Below are 19263 nucleotides of genomic sequence, written 5' to 3'. Positions count from 1 at the left end.
GGTACATTCATCATTTTTGTTAAAGTAATTGTACTCTAAATTCACAAGGCTGCACTAGAGTCCTGCAGTGGGTCAGGTACCTGTGGAATCCCTGCAAATGGGGTAGGTTTCGGGTGGAAAATCCCGAAAGGCCTACTGTAACTGTGCCGGTGATCTTCAGGTACCAGTGCTGGGCTTTGGCCTATCTCTCCCCAGCATCCCATCCCCCAGGACCAATAACACAGTGTTACAGAAGAGAAGTATCTACAGTTTATATATCTTGCAAAGTGAGGAAATCATGTGCACAAAATGTATTTTAATGAGACCCTGAGCTGTTCCCTTGGGGTTCAAAAGTGCTGAAAGGAGGGTTTAAATCAAACTCTTTGCAACAAATGTGCAAAACCATTTCTTTCCCGCTCCATGCTTACAATTTTAGTAATAGAGTGGGTCCAGACAGGGCTGCATCGCTAGTGCTGAGAGCAATATTGCGCTAGCAGAAAAGTTTTAAAAAATGAAAATTTGAAAGTTACCAGAAGCTGGTTTTTGCTGCCTCTAGTAACTGGCTACTCCCTGTTGCCTGAGGAAAAGTTCTCATATCACGGCAGGAGCAGCCCTGATTCCAATATGCCCACATAAACATATACAGTCATATAAAGAAGTTTGGTAACCCCTCTTAGCCTGCATAATAATTTACTCCACTTTCAACAAAAAAGATAACAGTGGTATGTCTTTCATTTCCCAGGTCCATGCTCCGCAGCCATCAATTTAATTGAACCAGAGAGATTTTGTATGGACAAATGGTCAAAAATACTGCCATCCAGAATCCAGACACTCATCAAAGGCTGTAGGAGGCATCTAGAGACTGTTACATTTGCAAAAGGAGGCTCAACTGAGTATTGATGTAATATCTCTGTTGGGGTGGCCAAATTTATGCACCTGTCTAATTTTGTTATGATGCATATTGCATATTTTCTGTTAATCCAATAAACTTTATGTCACTGCTGAAATACTACTGTTTCCATAAGGCATGTTATATATTAAAAGGAAGTTGCTACTTTGAAAGCTCAGTCAATGGTAAATGAAGCTCCAAAGAATTAAGAGGGGTTCCAAAACTTTTTCATATGACTGTAAATAGGAATATTAAGCATGAATGTTTGCATTGCTCCATGTAGTAATATGTGGGGGAGTATGCATACATACCTGCAAGTGTATGATGTTAATATCATTTAATTGTATGAATGCACATAGTGCACAAGATATCTGAATAGATTTAAACAGTCAGATGTTAATTAGTTGCTTATATTAGGAATTCTTTGAAGTGCCTTTGTGGTGGTTACCTTGGTATTTATTATAGGTGGGTGATCAACACCAAGATATTACAGGAAGCCATCTGGAGGGTCTTTAGCATTTCAAAGTAAACTGCCTGTTTAGCTGTTTATGGTGAAACAGCATCCTTATGGAAATTACATAAGGGCCGTGGCAGACGGGGAGATTAGTCGCCCGCGACAAATCTCCCTTGTCGTGGGCGACTAATCTCCCCAATACTCCATCCCACCGGCTGGAATGTAAATCGCCAGGGATGGCATTTGCAGCGCCGCGATTTTTGTGGTGAATTCAGTCTCATCTACCCACAAGGGCATCTCCCTTTCATTTGTTTCCTTATATTCAAACACAAAAGCATTGCTTCACACAGCAAATACTTCTGCTTTCTGGAATAAGTGGATTTTTCCTTTAACTCATACCCACACTTTGTCACTGAGGTTCCTCACTTTTGGTTTGAAAGTAATTTTCTCACAGGGGGTCATTTAAAAGGCATTTCAGACATTTGCCCTGGCACATAGCAGATGGTAAACATCTTAGTCTAGATTACAGAATGTAAAGGAGAATTTTCAACAATATGCCCTTTCCCAAAACAGTAATCCCATTTTTCATCTTCAGCATTGATACTGGCCAGAATTGCTAAAGATGGCCATACATGTACCCATAAAAGAGTACAAAACCTAGTTTAGTATCATTTTTGGACCGTGTGGGCTCTGAAGTATCATCCCGATTATTTTCTTACCATGGTGATTGGTTGTTAAGGGTTTGAAAATTTCGGTCGGCTAATGATAAAGTCTGCACATTTATTGTGTATAAGACGATATCCTTGGGGGACCTACAATGAAAGTCATGACTGGTGTCTGCCAACTATTTCATATTCAGAACATCCTCTGGCTTGTGTTTTAAGGGCTTTATCCTATAATTGCAGTCTGAATGTTAGTTTTGGATCGTTTCATTTAAAGATACGACGACGATAAGCGAACGTTTGTCAGAAGACTAAAATCTGAACGTGTATGGCCACCCTTAGTAGCATACTCCCTTTAAGTTACTCAGGAACTGAGCTGCCACTTTGTAAAAAGGATACTGTAAAACACCTTGCTTTAACCTATTATTTAACAATTAATGAAGCTGTTTTCTCTCTAGACTTAGGGGAGAATTTGGAGTTAAACTGGTGTGAAATCTTTAATTATGCCAGAAAATTGTTAAACACTTAATGATAATCATCTAAATGTCATATCTTTTTACACCCCCAATACCAAAATCTGCTTTATACATCCAAAAGTTGAAATAAACAAATTTTGCCAACACCGTCTTTCCAACAACTGACATTTAGTAAAATGTCATTAAATGCCAATAAACTTACACCAACTTTAACTTGGCATCAGTTGTACTCTAGATTTGCATGGAGAAATTTAGAACTCCAAATACAATGAAGTGGTGCTCTGTTATGACAATTTAACTGCAAAGTGTACTAAACTGTCACATTCAAGAAATGTGCATACTGAGGCAACTCATGTTTCTCAACTGCTTCATGATTGCCAAAGCGTCACCCTGCCTCTTCTGATGACTGGTGTGCAACTGCACCTTTTGCTGTTAGGTGAATGGCCCTGAACATGGCAGTAATTACAGGGTTTACAAAGCGGTTTTGCGGGGGCGGGGTTGGCGTGTTCGTGTATGTACGGGGGGGGGGGAGAGGGCGGCGAATGGGGGCGGGCCCAGGTCGCCCAGATAAGAAATCCGGCACCGACTATATTGGCACAATCAATCATGATCAATTGTGAAGGAAAGCATGGCAGCAGAACAGTAGGACACACTTATATCCCCACGTAATCATCGTTTAGAGTTGCACTAAATGTTTTATAACTTACAAGGAAACAGTACAGTACAAGGAAATAAAGTTCAATGATACTCCATGTAGAATTGCCCATTAAAGATCTAACCAAGTTTATGCAGTCAGTTATGTATTTTCACGATTCAGAGTTTTTTTTGTGCTAAAACTCATTTTTTTTGTGCAAAATAAAGCCCACAAAATTTTCATGACTTAATAAGCATCAAATCACAAAAACCACTAATAACTTTGTCATATAAAAACTGTCAAGGTCATGTAGAGGTCAGTGGGCAGCTGTCCTGTTCCAATTGGAAGATTTTCTTTTGCTTCCAGGTATGGGATTTTTGGATTTTTCATTAATTTAAAACGCAAAAAAATTTTTTTGGTTTTGTGTTTTTTTCATGTTTTTTTATTCATGCTTTTTTTTTAAAAAAAAATCGTTTTAATAAATCACTTGACAATTGGTTTTAGAAAAAGTTATTTTTTTTGTGGTGTCAAAAACCATAAAAATGAGAATGTTAATAAATGGGCCTCCCCCCATAGGTAAAAAGTCATGTTGCTTAAAGACCCTCAACACAGAGACTTGGAATTCCCTCCCTTCTTAGTTTATTAATCTACTACTGATTGTACTCAATAGGGTCTTAAATAGACTAGCTTTGGTGTTATACTACTAGTTTGTCGGTTAAACAGTGAGGTTTTTTTGTTGTTGTTCTGGCACTGATCCACTTAACAAATATGAACAAAGATTGACCTGTAGCACCTTTATCTGCCAGCTGAGCCAAGGCAATATAATATCTGTATCAGAATATTTATATGAAAGCATTGCCAGGAATCCAATGGGATGGGTCTCTTAAAACTGCTTCCCAAGCTTACTATACATGCAAGACTCTTTGCACTGGCAGCTACACACTTCTGCACATTTGCACACTACCACTTATATGTGGTAGAAAATCTGTAGAAAAAGAGTATACTGACCCCTGAAAACCATATAATTTTGGAAAGTACACATTCTAATGAATGGGTAAATATGTACTTCTGCTCCAAAGTCCCAAACAGCAAAGCTTTCCTAAAGTTAGTAGTTTTGATGGAATTTCTTATATTGGAATTTTCCACATTTATCTCAAACAGTCTTTTTTCTCCAAACTGCAAAGTGATGCTAAAAACGTGTAATAAACAATAATGCAGGGATAAAAATACAGTGAATCCATAAAAATTGTGCAAATCAACGAAACAACGAATAACTGGCCCTACAGTGTAATTAGTTGTCAAAAAAACTGATTCAATAGTGGCACTGCTAAACAAAAGACAAAATTGTACAATGAATAAATAAAAAAATGTAAAGAAAAATGTGTTTGTGCATGCATGTCTAAAAGTTGTGTGCCAGTGTGTATATGTAAATGTAAGTGTGCAAAAGTGTGTAGCAAAAGCTGCCAGTGCAGAGAAAGACCTCTAACTGTGCAAGAATGTAGGAACAGGTATGGGATCCCTTACCCGGAAACCCGTTATCCAGAAAGTTCTGAGTTATGGAAAGGCCATATCCCATAGACTCCATTATAAGCAAATAATTCTAAATTTTAAAAATAATTTTCTTTTTCTCTGTAATTATAAAACAGTACCTTGTACTTGATCCCAACTAAGATATAATTAATCCTTATGGGAGGCAAAACAAGCCTATTGGGTTTATTCAATATTTAAATTATTTTTAGCTGACTTAAGTTATGGAGATCCAAATTACAGAAAGAAAAGTTATGCGGGAAACCCCAGGTCCCGAGCATTCCGGATAACAGGTCCCATACCTGTATGTTTATGGTTATTAGAGCCTTTTCCTGCCAGCATGTAGGAGCAACATGGCTGGTAAGCAAAGGATTAATCTCATCTTTGCAAACTTGTTTTCTCAGTACTTTCCATAGTTAATTCCAGTGTGTCTATATTTTGTTCAGTATGCACTGTCGCTCCTGTCGTGCCACACATGTATATCTGTTATTAACTTCATAGCGCAGTGAACATTCAAGGAAAGAAACAGGAAGAAAAGTTTCCACATTTGGTTTGGAAAAAAAATAGTAACACAAGGAGATAAGCATTGCAGTCAGGCAAATGTGTGTGTGCTGCCGGAAAGATTAATTTGTATGTTACTGAAGATACAGAGCAAAGCCACGGGTGGGAATGTGCGACTAAAAATGGGCAGACACTGGATTTATTAGTGAAAAAGCATTTTTTTCTTTTACATTCTGGTATTGGTTTTTGTGATGGAAGAGTTAAAACCAAGGCACATTTATCTACACTGTTTTTTGGAAACACAATTAGAGAACAGGATTTGCCACAAAATCGAAAGTATTGTATTTTAAAGAAAATTAAGAATTTGCTTTAAAAAATGTATCATTTAAAAATTTCTAAAGAAAAGTAGACTTTTATTGTTTGTAATGCTGCTAATGCTGATTAGGGAGTGCTGGGACCAATAAGTTCTTCCATATACAGTAACAGTGGTCATTTAGAAGGTAACGCACCAAAAGCCTTTCAGAAATAAAGTTTTCATGAGCAATCAGGCTGTACTCTATGGGGCCGATTCATTAAAACACAAGTTCAAATCCCGAATGGGAAAAATTCGGATTGGATACAATAATTTCTGAAGATCACAAATACCATGAAAATGCTTACGAAAAAAACGTATTAGTCACGATAATACCGTATTGGTGATCCGAAAGTCACAAAATTTTCGTACTGAACGACTGTAAACAGCGGCAGAACCTTTCCCAATTTTTCGCGCAAACATACAAAAAAGTCGCGCGGGTGTACGAAAAAGTCGCGCAAGAGCAAAAACATTGGCGAAAATACGCTCGGAGCATTCAAAAGCGTTCGTGTCTTAATAAATCTCCCCCTATGGGGCAGATTTAGAAATTAGAATTTATTGCAGTAAAATTCCACTGCTCTCTATTAAGTTCTGTAGGATTTTAAAGGCATATTGATCAAATGGTAAACATTAAATTTCACCCAATAAAACGTGTCAGAATTTTACAGTGGTAAGCTAATTTCACACTTTGCTAAATCTGCCCCCATGATTGAATAGTTCTCTGTTTCTCACCTATAATACTACAAATGTCTATATGTTACGTTTGGTGACAAGAAAATGAGCAATATGCAACCGGAAATACAAGAACTGTTAGCTCATGTTTCTTTCATTGTATATGTTATAGGACATATTACTACACTAAACAATTACCAAAAATATAGATTTTTAGACTTAATTAAAAAAAATAGCCAAAAGATGTAGAAAATACATTGGCTTACCCATTTTCTGTAAAGAATAAGTCACAGTGATACTCAGAAGGAGCTTTAAGTAAAACAGTGTGGGATTTTTATTTATGAGGTATTAACCTCAACAGCCCTGTTTCTCCCAATAAAATTGTAGCTGATGGATCTCATGCTTGTATTAGTCTATTACTGATATCTCAGTGGGGCTGCCTCAACAAAACAAATCACTGATTGGCCTCCATGGGTTATTGCCAAGGCGCAAATTTAGAGACTGGACATATCATACTTTCATAAATATGTTATTTAACATCAGGGATCTCTGGGTGTCATAGAAGCACCCATTTGTAATAAGCATGCATAAAATCTATAGTAATTTGTAGCTCTAATATTATAGGAGGTTCAGACTGCTCAACCATCTACATAAACTTGTAAGTTGTCTGGGAAGAGTTGGACTACATAGACTGTTTTCTTCTCCAATGATTGCTACAATTTGGTAGGTGCTGCCAGGGAGTAAGTATTTGTACTCCTCTTACATGAAGACTACAGACACAAGGCAATTTGACCATCACTGTCCTCTGGTGGAGAACAGCAGCATTCAAACCAAACCAAAGTATGTATGTATGTATGTATGTATATCTTTATTTATAAAGCGCTACTTATGTACGCAGCGCTGTACAGTAGAATACATTAATACAAACAGGGGATTATTAAGATTATAATAGATAAGTACAAAATACAACAATAAATACAGATAGATACAAGATAAATACAGTTGCAATCAATTAAGAGTCAAAGACTTAAGAGGATGGAGGTCCCTGCCCCGTAGAGCTTACAATCTATATGGGAGGGTAACTTACAGACACAAGTGCAACGTTTGGCTGATGCAAGCTGCTGTAGGAGGCCTGAATCACTGCCATGTTGAGGGTGTCAGATCGTCCAGGGCACCTCAGTATCAATAGGTGCACTTTTGCGTGAGGCAGGACAGATACAATAGGGCTTAGCTCAACTGTGCAAAGTGCAAGGAGCAAGTTTGGCACCAGTACATGGAACATTTCCATTCAGTTTAGTGCAGCTACACCTGTGGCTGCATTAATAAGTTACCCTTCTAATTTTCCATAATAACAAGTGCCCCTGGGTGACTCACATGGTGGGATAAACTATAGTTAAAAAATTAATAAAGTAGAACTAAAACTGGTACTACCCAATCTGGTAAAAAAGCAACAACCACCATGGGCATATAGGCACTCAGGAAACTCCACAGGGGTCACAAAAAAATTTTAAAAGTAAAAAAGACTTTATTCAAAGTTATATTAAAACATACAGGTTTATTAAAATATATTAAAACATACACATTTCATGCCCCAGGAAGTAAATATTTATAGAAAATACAAAAAAGTAAGAAAAAAAGGTAGAAAAAACATATGAGACAAACTCTTAAAGAAACTTTCCGTATTACATATTATACAACATACAGCGCCGGATTTGTAGTGGGGACGCCCCGAGGCCGCCCCCATTTGGCGCCCCCTATCACCCCCCGCCGCGCCAATACGCATGCGTGAAGCCCCCCTTCCCCCGCCCGCCGAGCGAACGCGCATGCGCAAGCGCCAAAGTTGAAGCTCCCATATGGAGCTGTGGGGAGAGTTCCCCATTGCTCCGTATGGGAGCAAAATGTTAAAATTTGCCTGCGGCGGGGCGGCATGCCGCCCCTATGCTTGTGCCACCCTAGGCCCGGGCCTTTGTGGCCTCGCCACAAATCCGGGCCTGACAACATATACAAAAAGTTAAAAAACAAACAAACTAAATCTTTATTAAAGACTCATGGGAGGATACAAACAATAAGTATAAATGTGAAGTAATATACAGGCAGATATGTGTACATTTTTTATTCAAATTCCAGTGTAAGCATAAACAAATTACAAGGTTCACCCCAGAGTGCCAGACAGATATTAACCTAATAATCCAATCTGGTAACAAGAGGGCAATGGCAATTTGCCGGCATTTCAAGATAACTGTATAATTAGGAATATGGGTCCCATACCTGTACTGGTCTGATCCTACCTACTTTAGCTACGAATGACTTTGTATTAGTACAGCACGGTACCTTGGAGAATTCTTTATTGCACCGCCTGCATTCTGTTGCTTCATCATCCTTTAAAGGAACAGTAACACCAAAAAAAAAGTGTTCTAAAGTAATTGAAATATAATGTACTGTTGCCCTGCAATGGTAAAACTGGTGTGTTTGCTACAGTAACACTACTATAGTTTATATAAATAGGCTGCTGTGTAGCCATGGGGGCAGCCATTCAAGCTGGAAAAAAGGAGAAAAGATAAAGGTTACATAGCAGATAACAGATAAGACATATATAAACTCTAGTAATGTTTCTGAAGTAAACACACAACTTTTACCAGTGCAGGGCAGCAGTAAATTATAGTTTAATTTCTTTAAAATATATACATTTTTTGGTGTTACTGTTCCTTTAACCACGTGTGCCCCCCAATCACAGAAATAGATTATAAATCTTTAATACTAATTTCATAAAACATTCTTAAAGTTATAAACAAGCAAGATACCTTAAAGGGGGCCTGTTACCCTAAGAAATAATTGCAAATTCTTTTCTATTGTGTTTGTCAAGCAAAATAAGCAAAATAAACTTCACTTACACTATATAAATAATATAAATGCTTTTGTTTCCTTTAGTCTAGGAATTACACAATTACATGAAGCAGACAGCAGCCATTTTGTGGACACTGTTATTAAGGCAAGCTTTGTATCAACCCAAAATCTTGTTTATGTACCAGAATAGGGGACCTGATACCCATGCCCATGCACATGATACACAATTAGATAGTGAGGAAGGAGGGAGAAAGTGAGTGCCATAGGTGGATTTTCAATAAGGCTAAGGTAGGCTAAGCCTCCCCAAACCTGCTTGGCACCTTAAAAATTAAGAACTCACTCTGTTTCTGAGTTGCACTGCTCCGGAACCTTACATCATGTACATCTTCTGGCATTCCTGCAAGCGCTGGTGTTGTAATCAGCTGTACTCTGATTGTATCTTTCTTCTTGAGGCTTCTCCAATCAGAGTGCAGTTTTCTTGACAGACAGTAAAATTAACCAATCAAGGGACAGATGTGGTTAGGGCTAGGGAGATACTGCAAACTAAAGGCACTGCAGAAATGAAGATTGCAGGATGTTAACCTTTACCTCAGAACCTCACCAACTTGCTGCAGATTTCATCCCACTCCCACAGGTACTATACTGTATATGTTTTAAAGGCTGAATCACTAGCTTTTTTGTCACCTGACACCTATAATATCCCTATCACCCTTGCTCCAGCCCTAAATTAACTCTTTTCCCGCCAGCAGGGAATCCACGGGGAGTCTCACATTCGCTTTAGATCAGTCTGTGTATGGCCTTTCTATGCTCCAGTCCTAAATTAACTCTTTATCTCTGAGAAAAAACAATTGTGCTTTATATATATATATATATATATAAATGGAATAAATGTCAGCACTCTGAGGATTTTCCATAACTGGTCAAAGAAGTCATCAAGGCTAGTATATTTGCAAAGGTGAGTATTTATTACCAACGTTTCAGTCCTCGCTGGGACTTTCGTCAGGGAATATCTATATATACTAACACACAGCGCACCCCTGTGTATAATGCTTTTCTTGCCTTTAATTCTATATTGTATAATAGCCAACTGTCTCACATACACTGTGGCACTGTGCACTGCAGTTTATGCCTGCAGTTTGTCTTGATATAAAAAGGAAAAAAGCTGATCCTGGAAATGTCTATCCTCCTTTTGAGAGTTGTTTTAGCTTAGGCCGATATGGCAGAGTTTACACCTGAGACGTTATATGAAACCCCCTTCTTTTCCCTTTGTTTCTGCTTTGTTTACTCTTAATTCTCCTAGCAGTTATTTTGTGTTAATGGTAACAAATTTCAATAAATATCAATTAAAAAAGTCTAAAGACTGTATATTAAATGTAAGCATTCTTCTCGAGCAGTATGACATGTAATTCTGTTGGTATGACAAATGGTTCCTTCCAGTGGGCGAAGGAAATCTTTTGAAGTTGTTACATGAATGAGATAATGCTGACCTCATCATTTCCTCCAAGACAAAGAATTATACTGTGACTAAACTGAAATCAAGACAATGGAACAGAAGTACAGACATGAAACCCACAGAAAACAGAAAAGAAGGGAATTTTACTGAAATTAGAGTATCTAACTATGCTCTAGACAAACAAAAATTATTATAATTCTGTAAAGAAAAGAAGCCAAAATGCATGAGGTTAAAGCCACACGTGTTGAAGTTAAGGCTGATGCCACACGAGGCGTAGGGCTGATATTTTCGGCAAGCGGAAAAACGCTTGGCGAAAATTCAGCCCTACGCCTGCTACTTGTGCCTGCACCCGAATGAATGGAATACGCTCAGGTGCAGGCGCATGTAGCCGATATACGCATGAAAAGGCAAGACTTTGCATTCTCACGCGTTTTCAGCCCTATGCCACGTGTGGCATCAGCCTTAAGCCACACGTGTTTGTTAGATTTATGAGGTGCAGCTGCTACTACCGGTATCCCAGATAGAATAAATTCCTAAAGAGAAGGTAATTAATAAGGAAAAGGGAAACAATAGGCAGGGGCGCAGTATCTGCCGTGCAACAAAAACAGTTCAACTGATAACGAACTTCAGAATGAGGAAGACAATGATATTCTAAAACAACTTGCAAACTCGCGAGTCTTTTTCGGCGATTTCGGGAAATTGCGCTGCCGCGTGTGCCATCCCGCCGGCGATTTACATGTTCGCCGGCGGGATGGCGGGTCATGGCAACTCGGGGAGATTAGTCGCCCGCGAACAGGGAGTTTTGTCGCGGGCGACTAATCTCCCCCGTGTGCCAGAGCCCTAACTCTTTGCTCTCCAAATTTGGTAGCTAGAATCCCAATTAAGCTGAATGTAAAAGGAGGGATCTGCTCATTTGGTGAGGTCTCACTGTGATTTGGCCATACACATACCCCCCAACTGTCCCGCTTTTCGCGGGACAGTCCCGCTTTTTATGGTGTGTCCCGCTGTCCCGGATAGTTCCATGAATGTCCCGCATTGCGGGACATTCATGGAACTATCCGGCACAGCGGGATGCGCTTGCTGTAGCCGGATGTTCTTGCTTTGTCGGCTGCTTCTTTATGCCTCTCCTTGCGCTGCGCTACAGGCCCTTTTATAAGGTTGCGCCTGTGGGTGTGACGTCATTACGCACGGGGCGCAACCTTATAAAAGGGCCTGTCGCGCTGCACAAGGAGAGGCATAACGAAGCCGCAGACGAAGCGCCTATGGGAGGTACTGTGTATGGGGGGGCTACTGTGTATGGGGGGGCTACTGTGTATGGGGGGCTACTGTTTATAGGGGCACTGTGTATTGGGGGCTACTGTGTATTGGGGGCTACTGTGTATTGGGGGCTACTGTTTATAGGGGCACTGTGTATTGGGGGCTACTGTGTATTGGGGGCTACTGTGTATTGGGGGCTACTGTTTATGTTACATGAATGAGATAATGCTGACCTCATCATTTCCTCCAAGACAAAGAATTATACTGTGACTAAACTGAAATCAAGACAATGGAACAGAAGTACAGACATGAAACCCACAGAAAACAGAAAAGAAGGGAATTTTACTGAAATTAGAGTATCTAACTATGCTCTAGACAAACAAAAATTATTATAATTCTGTAAAGAAAAGAAGCCAAAATGCATGAGGTTAAAGCCACACGTGTTGAAGTTAAGGCTGATGCCACACGAGGCGTAGGGCTGATATTTTCGGCAAGCGGAAAAACGCTTGGCGAAAATTCAGCCCTACGCCTGCTACTTGTGCCTGCACCCGAATGAATGGAATACGCTCAGGTGCAGGCGCATGTAGCCGATATACGCATGAAAAGGCAAGACTTTGCATTCTCACGCGTTTTCAGCCCTATGCCACGTGTGGCATCAGCCTTAAGCCACACGTGTTTGTTAGATTTATGAGGTGCAGCTGCTACTACCGGTATCCCAGATAGAATAAATTCCTAAAGAGAAGGTAATTAATAAGGAAAAGGGAAACAATAGGCAGGGGCGCAGTATCTGCCGTGCAACAAAAACAGTTCAACTGATAACGAACTTCAGAATGAGGAAGACAATGATATTCTAAAACAACTTGCAAACTCGCGAGTCTTTTTCGGCGATTTCGGGAAATTGCGCTGCCGCGTGTGCCATCCCGCCGGCGATTTACATGTTCGCCGGCGGGATGGCGGGTCATGGCAACTCGGGGAGATTAGTCGCCCGCGAACAGGGAGTTTTGTCGCGGGCGACTAATCTCCCCCGTGTGCCAGAGCCCTAACTCTTTGCTCTCCAAATTTGGTAGCTAGAATCCCAATTAAGCTGAATGTAAAAGGAGGGATCTGCTCATTTGGTGAGGTCTCACTGTGATTTGGCCATACACATACCCCCCAACTGTCCCGCTTTTCGCGGGACAGTCCCGCTTTTTATGGTGTGTCCCGCTGTCCCGGATAGTTCCATGAATGTCCCGCATTGCGGGACATTCATGGAACTATCCGGCACAGCGGGATGCGCTTGCTGTAGCCGGATGTTCTTGCTTTGTCGGCTGCTTCTTTATGCCTCTCCTTGCGCTGCGCTACAGGCCCTTTTATAAGGTTGCGCCTGTGGGTGTGACGTCATTACGCACGGGGCGCAACCTTATAAAAGGGCCTGTCGCGCTGCACAAGGAGAGGCATAACGAAGCCGCAGACGAAGCGCCTATGGGAGGTACTGTGTATGGGGGGGCTACTGTGTATGGGGGGCTACTGTTTATAGGGGCACTGTGTATTGGGGGCTACTGTGTATTGGGGGCTACTGTTTATAGGGGCACTGTGTATTGGGGGCTACTGTGTATTGGGGGCTACTGTGTATTGGGGGCTACTGTGTATTGGGGGCTACTGTTTATAGGGGCATTGTGTATTGGGGGCTACTGTGTATTGGGGGCTACTGTGTATTGGGGGCTATTGTTTATAGGGGCACTGTGTATTGGGGGCTACTGTGTATTGGGGGCTACTGTGTATTGGGGGCACTGTGTATGGGAGACTACTGTGTATTGGGGAGTACTGTGTATTGGGGGGTACTGTGTATGGGGGGCTACTGTGTATGGGGGGCTACTGTGTATGGGGGTACTGTGTATGGGGGGCTACTGTGTATGGGGGGCTACTGTGTATGGGAGGCTACTGTGTATGGGGGGGCTACTGTGTATGGGGGGGCTACTGTGTATGGGGGGGCTACTGTGTATGGGGGTACTGTGTATGGGGGGGCAAAACTGGTACTTAGTTATAACTGACTGCCTTCTCTCTATACTTGTATTTTAATGTAGGAGTTGCTGTATTGTTTTCCTTAGGTAGTACAGTATGAGGGTATAGCACATTTTCGTCTGCACCCGTCATTTGATCTATATAAAAGGGGTATTTTTTTTAAAATGGGGTGTGGTAATTGGGGCGTGGCCACAAAAGGGGGCATTAACAAAAAAATTGCCAAAATAGCGCCAAATCTTTTTGTCCCTCTTTTCATTTTTCAAATGTTGGGAGGTATGCATACACCCACAGGCGAAATCAGACAGGCCCAGATTTGTTGCAAGGCCACAAAGGCCCAGGCCTGTATGTGAGCTAAATGGATCCTGAGGGAGGCGGGGAATGGGGGTGTCGTCTGGGCCTCTCCGGCGCTGAAACCAAGCTAATCAAACTGTTGTCCCTGGTGCCCACAATTAACTGATACAGCTGGGTTTCATTTGATAAAACCAGATCAACAAGCAAATATAGTCCTAAATTGTGTGAATTTTTAAACTTTTTAAACCTGCTAGATAGATATCTGCCTCATTTTTCGTCAGTCAGGTAGGACAGTTGCTGGGCCTTGTACACAGGCCAATAGCAATTAACCAAATAATCATTGACATAACTACAATACAGCAGAGCCTGCGGGGGCGGGGGGGTGGGCAGGGCCCAAGTGTCAGCTATATGGTAGCCTCCCTCACCTGTGCATTAAAGTTGACTGCTCGTCGAAATTAAGTAAGCGGACGGGGGCCGGCCGACCAGAGCTAGGTGGCAGCCTAAGTGTGGATGAGGGTACTTTCCAGACCGCTCTGAAGATTTTTTTGTGGGGGGCCTCATCAGTTCTAGTTACAACACTAATAGCAATAATGATGTAGCCATCTAGAGGATTATTTTTTTTATTGCAGGGTTAGTAAGTTATAACAAATTAGTATTATAAAATGCATACTGCAAAATGGCAAAAATTTAGAAGGTAAATAATTTAAAACACAAAAATAAAAATTGAAAGTCAAATGGATGGTTATTTGAAGTTGAATTTTAGGTGAACTTACCATTTTAAGGTGCCTCACTATACAGGGCCTATACCACAATGATAGGTACAGCTCCCAAATAGCAGAACTCACTGTATGTCTCTTCTCAGACATAAAACCAACTCCCCTCTGTAACTCTAGGGAGAACATGATGATATTCCTTTTGTAATTTTATTACCCAGAACCCCCAGCACATCCTGTGCATCATTTATTAGAAAGGTTGAGTATTACAAGGTGCATAAAATATTCTCGTTGCTATCTGCCCTAGAATTCTATATATTTTTAGTCACAGAGCATAAATATATGACAGCAGGCCGTAATTGGTGCCAAACAGCATGGGTGTTTTCTGTATAGACTGGGTGGTGACTAATATTGTGGTGCACAAATAAGTCAAATACATTCTCTATAATTACAGCTGGCCTCAGACTGAATTAACCCTTTAGGTGCCATAACTGCACTGATGCATAAGATAAACATGCCTGCATAAGAAAATCCACATTTCTCTGAACACAGGGAAAAGAATGGTGGTTATTATGTTTTTCTAAACAAGTAATTCAAAATTAAATTATTATACACTAAATTAATAAAAATTCTTTAATGTCTTCTATTTTTAATTTTTGATCTAGTGGGAAAAAAAAGTGTTTATATATTTATTGGCCCTTTCTAAACAGGCTAAGCTTCCAGACAAACCTCACCCCTTAGGCTGACAGGGCTGATACTTTCCTGTAAATTGATAGCTACTTAAACCTTCATAGAAGCTAGAAAAAATGCAGAATAAAACAATTATGCAATAATCATTTCATATGATTATTAGAGTCTTGCAAAGAAAAAAAAAAGAATGATATAGGGCTATTAAGCAGAGTTGCTCACTATACACAATATCAAATGCCCCAATACAGTGGGATGACATTATTTGAGGTGAAATACACATTTAATAGCCATTTAGGCTCATTCTGAGCTTATTACAGTTCCGTTATATATTATTAAGTTAAGAATAAAGCAGTTCATGAACAAGATAAAGGCCCATAGATTCCTATAGAGCACAACATTCTTATTCTGTATATTGTACCTCCCAGAAAGAGTAACTATGATTGTTATGCAAAAAGTCATTCACTCGTAAGTGCTTCTTTCCTGACAAAACACAAAGAGGCCAATACAGCAAATGCCAAGGGCCAGGGAAAGTGCCATGGTGCGGCAGTGATGTCAGGTTGGAAAGTTGTGCTGGGCTGAAGGTCAAGCTGAAACACAGCCAAAACACCATGAATAATATAGCTGTTGTGTCACACAGCAACCTCAATATTTAATTGCCAGAGTCAGGAAATAAAACTAATAATGATGCCAAACAAATAGAAATCATATTTAAAGAACATAATGATTTTATCAGAAACTGTCAAATAAATTCTTGCAGAATTTACAAACTTCTACATTACTGGTTCCATCTAATTTATTTAATTATAAACAGTATAATTCTTGAATTTGAAATCCTGACTAGCGAGCTTAGAGAATGAATAAGATGACAACACTGAGTATTGGGTAATAGATCTTTCTACCTTTGTTTTTAGTAGGAACCACAGAAGCATAAAGGATCTAATTAATAACACAAATGAACCTATCAGATGTTGTCATGTACTTACCGATCATTCTACTCTGTTATAAATAATATATATGTGATGATGATGATGGAGCCACAGTAATTTAGAGCTGAGACGGCAAGATGACAATTTGCTCATGCTTTTCTTAGGCCAGCTCCAGGAGGGATATGTGGCCTTGCAAGCATATTTTTAGGGGGTTGGGAACCAAACTCTACCCATGGCCCTCCTGCAACAATAGTGTCCCTCAATCCCTTTGGCAGCCACATGCCACTATTACTTGGATCAGGTTTGGATTGGAGTAGATATTCTTTATCGTGTTTTATCCAAATATGCCTATTATTATTAACACATATTTATAAAGCAACAACATCTTCAGCAGCACTCTACAACAAATGGGTTGATACACGAAACCTATAGATTTAGATAGAGAAAACAACCAATAACTGATACAACTGGTAAACAGAAACCTGCCCAAAAGTACAACCATTAACAAATAATTAAAACGAAGTCACTATTTTAAGTTTTTCAAACAAGGAAAGCAGAGATCTTTGATACAGTACCACAAAAAAAGGTGGAAGAATTTCTTTAATCCTTCAAGTGCCACCAGTGACATTTTTGACACATTTTTGGCAGGTTATGTAGAGTATTTAAGATGCAAGTCTCAATTCCCCCAAGAGACCTGTTTAGCTTATTAGTTATAATTGTATTTAAGTGCAGGTGTTGAATATTCTGTCAAATCCTATTAATTTAATTAAGTTTGAGAAACACTGTATCTTTTTTAGCATTCAGTGCAGGAGATCAAAGAGAAATGATGGACTTTTCAGTAAGAATCCAGGACTGCAGGCTGAGCAGTTAAAATTGGGACTGTCCCGCAAAAATCGGGACAGTTGGGAGGTATGAAAATACTATGGCGCTGACCCCTAGATTCCACCGTGATACCTTGTGGCATGTGTAATTATAACATACTGTGTAGAATGATCAGAAGACCCTGCCACAAAAAAAGGAAAAGGGAATCTATCATTATCTGATTGTTTGCAAAGATTCTTATCACATCAATGTTTAGATAGTATCCTTTGTTTGGAACTGAGATGTTGGATAGGCAGGTGAACATTTTTTACCAGAGTAAAGGTCCCTTGAAGCCTAAATCTATAAAAATGTACATAGAGAAAAAGTTCCAGCATTAAAGCCGAGCTCCAGTTAGGGTAAGCCATTATTAAATCTATGAGGTGACTAAGCTTGGCTCAGGGTGCTGCTTCATTTCTCCAGAGCCCAACGTAGTGATAGACAGCACAAATATTTAGATAATATTAATTTGTTAAAAGAAAACTTGTGGTATAAATATACATCTATACTACAGAAATGGAGAGAAGAATCACTTAAGTACCATCCTTGTATTTTATTAACTCAATTAATTAAATGCTCACTTGTTTATATGTCAGGAGCAACTGATAAATCTAATGTACTGTTAAAGGGGTAGTTTACCTATCTAACTTTTACCATGACACAGACAGTGATTCTAAGATTTGTAATTGGTCTTCGTTTTTTAATTTTGTGTTTTTATGTTTTAAGTCATTTAACTTTTTGTTCAGCAGCTCTCCAGTTTTGTATTTCAGCAGCTATCTGGTTGCTAGGGTCTTATTTACCATAGTAATCAGGCAGTGGATTGAATGAGAGACTGGAATATAAATAGAAGAGGGGCTGAAAAGAAAGATAAGTAAAGCAAAGTAATAATAACAATAAAATTGTAGCCTCACAGAGCCACGGTTTTTTAGCTGCTGGGGTCAGTGACTCCCATGTAAAAGCTGGAAAAAGGCAGAAAAGGTCAAATAATTTAAAACTATAAAAAGTAACGAAGAAAGTTACTAGAAATAGGGCATTCTAATTTTATATCATACCAAATGGTGTACAATCCCTTTAAAAATGACTAGGGTTTCTTTAGAAGAACTTTTTGGCATTTGAAAATGAATGGCTTTCACATCATCAAGCCGCTTACATAGAACGTTTTTCATCAGGAGTAAGATGAAGCGTACCGCGGTATGCAAAACGCGTTGAGTTTTATTTTGCCTGATTACTTTCTACAGTCTGTAAGTAGTTTTATTTTTAGCAGATATTTTATATTAAATGATTTTACACTATTTTGGCGTTTTTCCTCTCTCCATTTGAACTGGGGATTTGCCTATATTCGATCTGGTCTCCTACTGTTGAGCCTGACTCCGTCGCCCTCTGGTGAGCCTTTTGAGTCACTACACACAGTGGTGGATATAATAATTTGTTTAACACACAATAAGGTGATCGGTTTAGTTATTTGAACAAAGTTTCAAAACGTTATCACACTATCAGTTGTTTTGTTTCACTTTATACATGCGCTTCCTTCACACTTTTCTGGACACGTTCGAGACCCGGTCAAAGGGGTTATATTCGTAAGAGGAGCAGCAGTATCACAGCCATTACAGTACTTCACTGGACTTTATCTAAAGCGCTGAGGACCGTGGTATGTTTCATACCTTTGTGCATCTATAGTGGAACTGTAATGTTCTAGTATGAATTTTATGTTTCTATGTGCCCTGTTCATATATTCAGAATAAAATGACATCCACATACCTATAATAGTGAAAGATATTTCCAGAAAACATCTAATTTTGCAAAAAAAATCCTATGAGCAATGTGATGCATAAATAGATTAGCATAAGTGGGAGCTACATTACTCACAATTTTAATTGTAAATAGTATTTGTCCTGGAACCTAACATCATTTTTACAAAGGACAAATTCCAAAAGATTACATAAAAAAGAAATGTTGGCATCATTCATTTTCATACCATTCAGAAATCTCCTTACACTTTCAATATGCTCCTCATAGGGGATGCAGGTATAAAACTGTTAATATCTAAAGTACGGTACATGAAATCATATCGCTGGTCATTTCCA

This window comes from Xenopus tropicalis, chromosome 3 (genome assembly GCF_000004195.4).
Source record: "Xenopus tropicalis strain Nigerian chromosome 3, UCB_Xtro_10.0, whole genome shotgun sequence".
Taxonomy (NCBI): domain Eukaryota; kingdom Metazoa; phylum Chordata; class Amphibia; order Anura; family Pipidae; genus Xenopus; species Xenopus tropicalis.
This window is presented reverse-complemented; position numbering follows the sequence as displayed.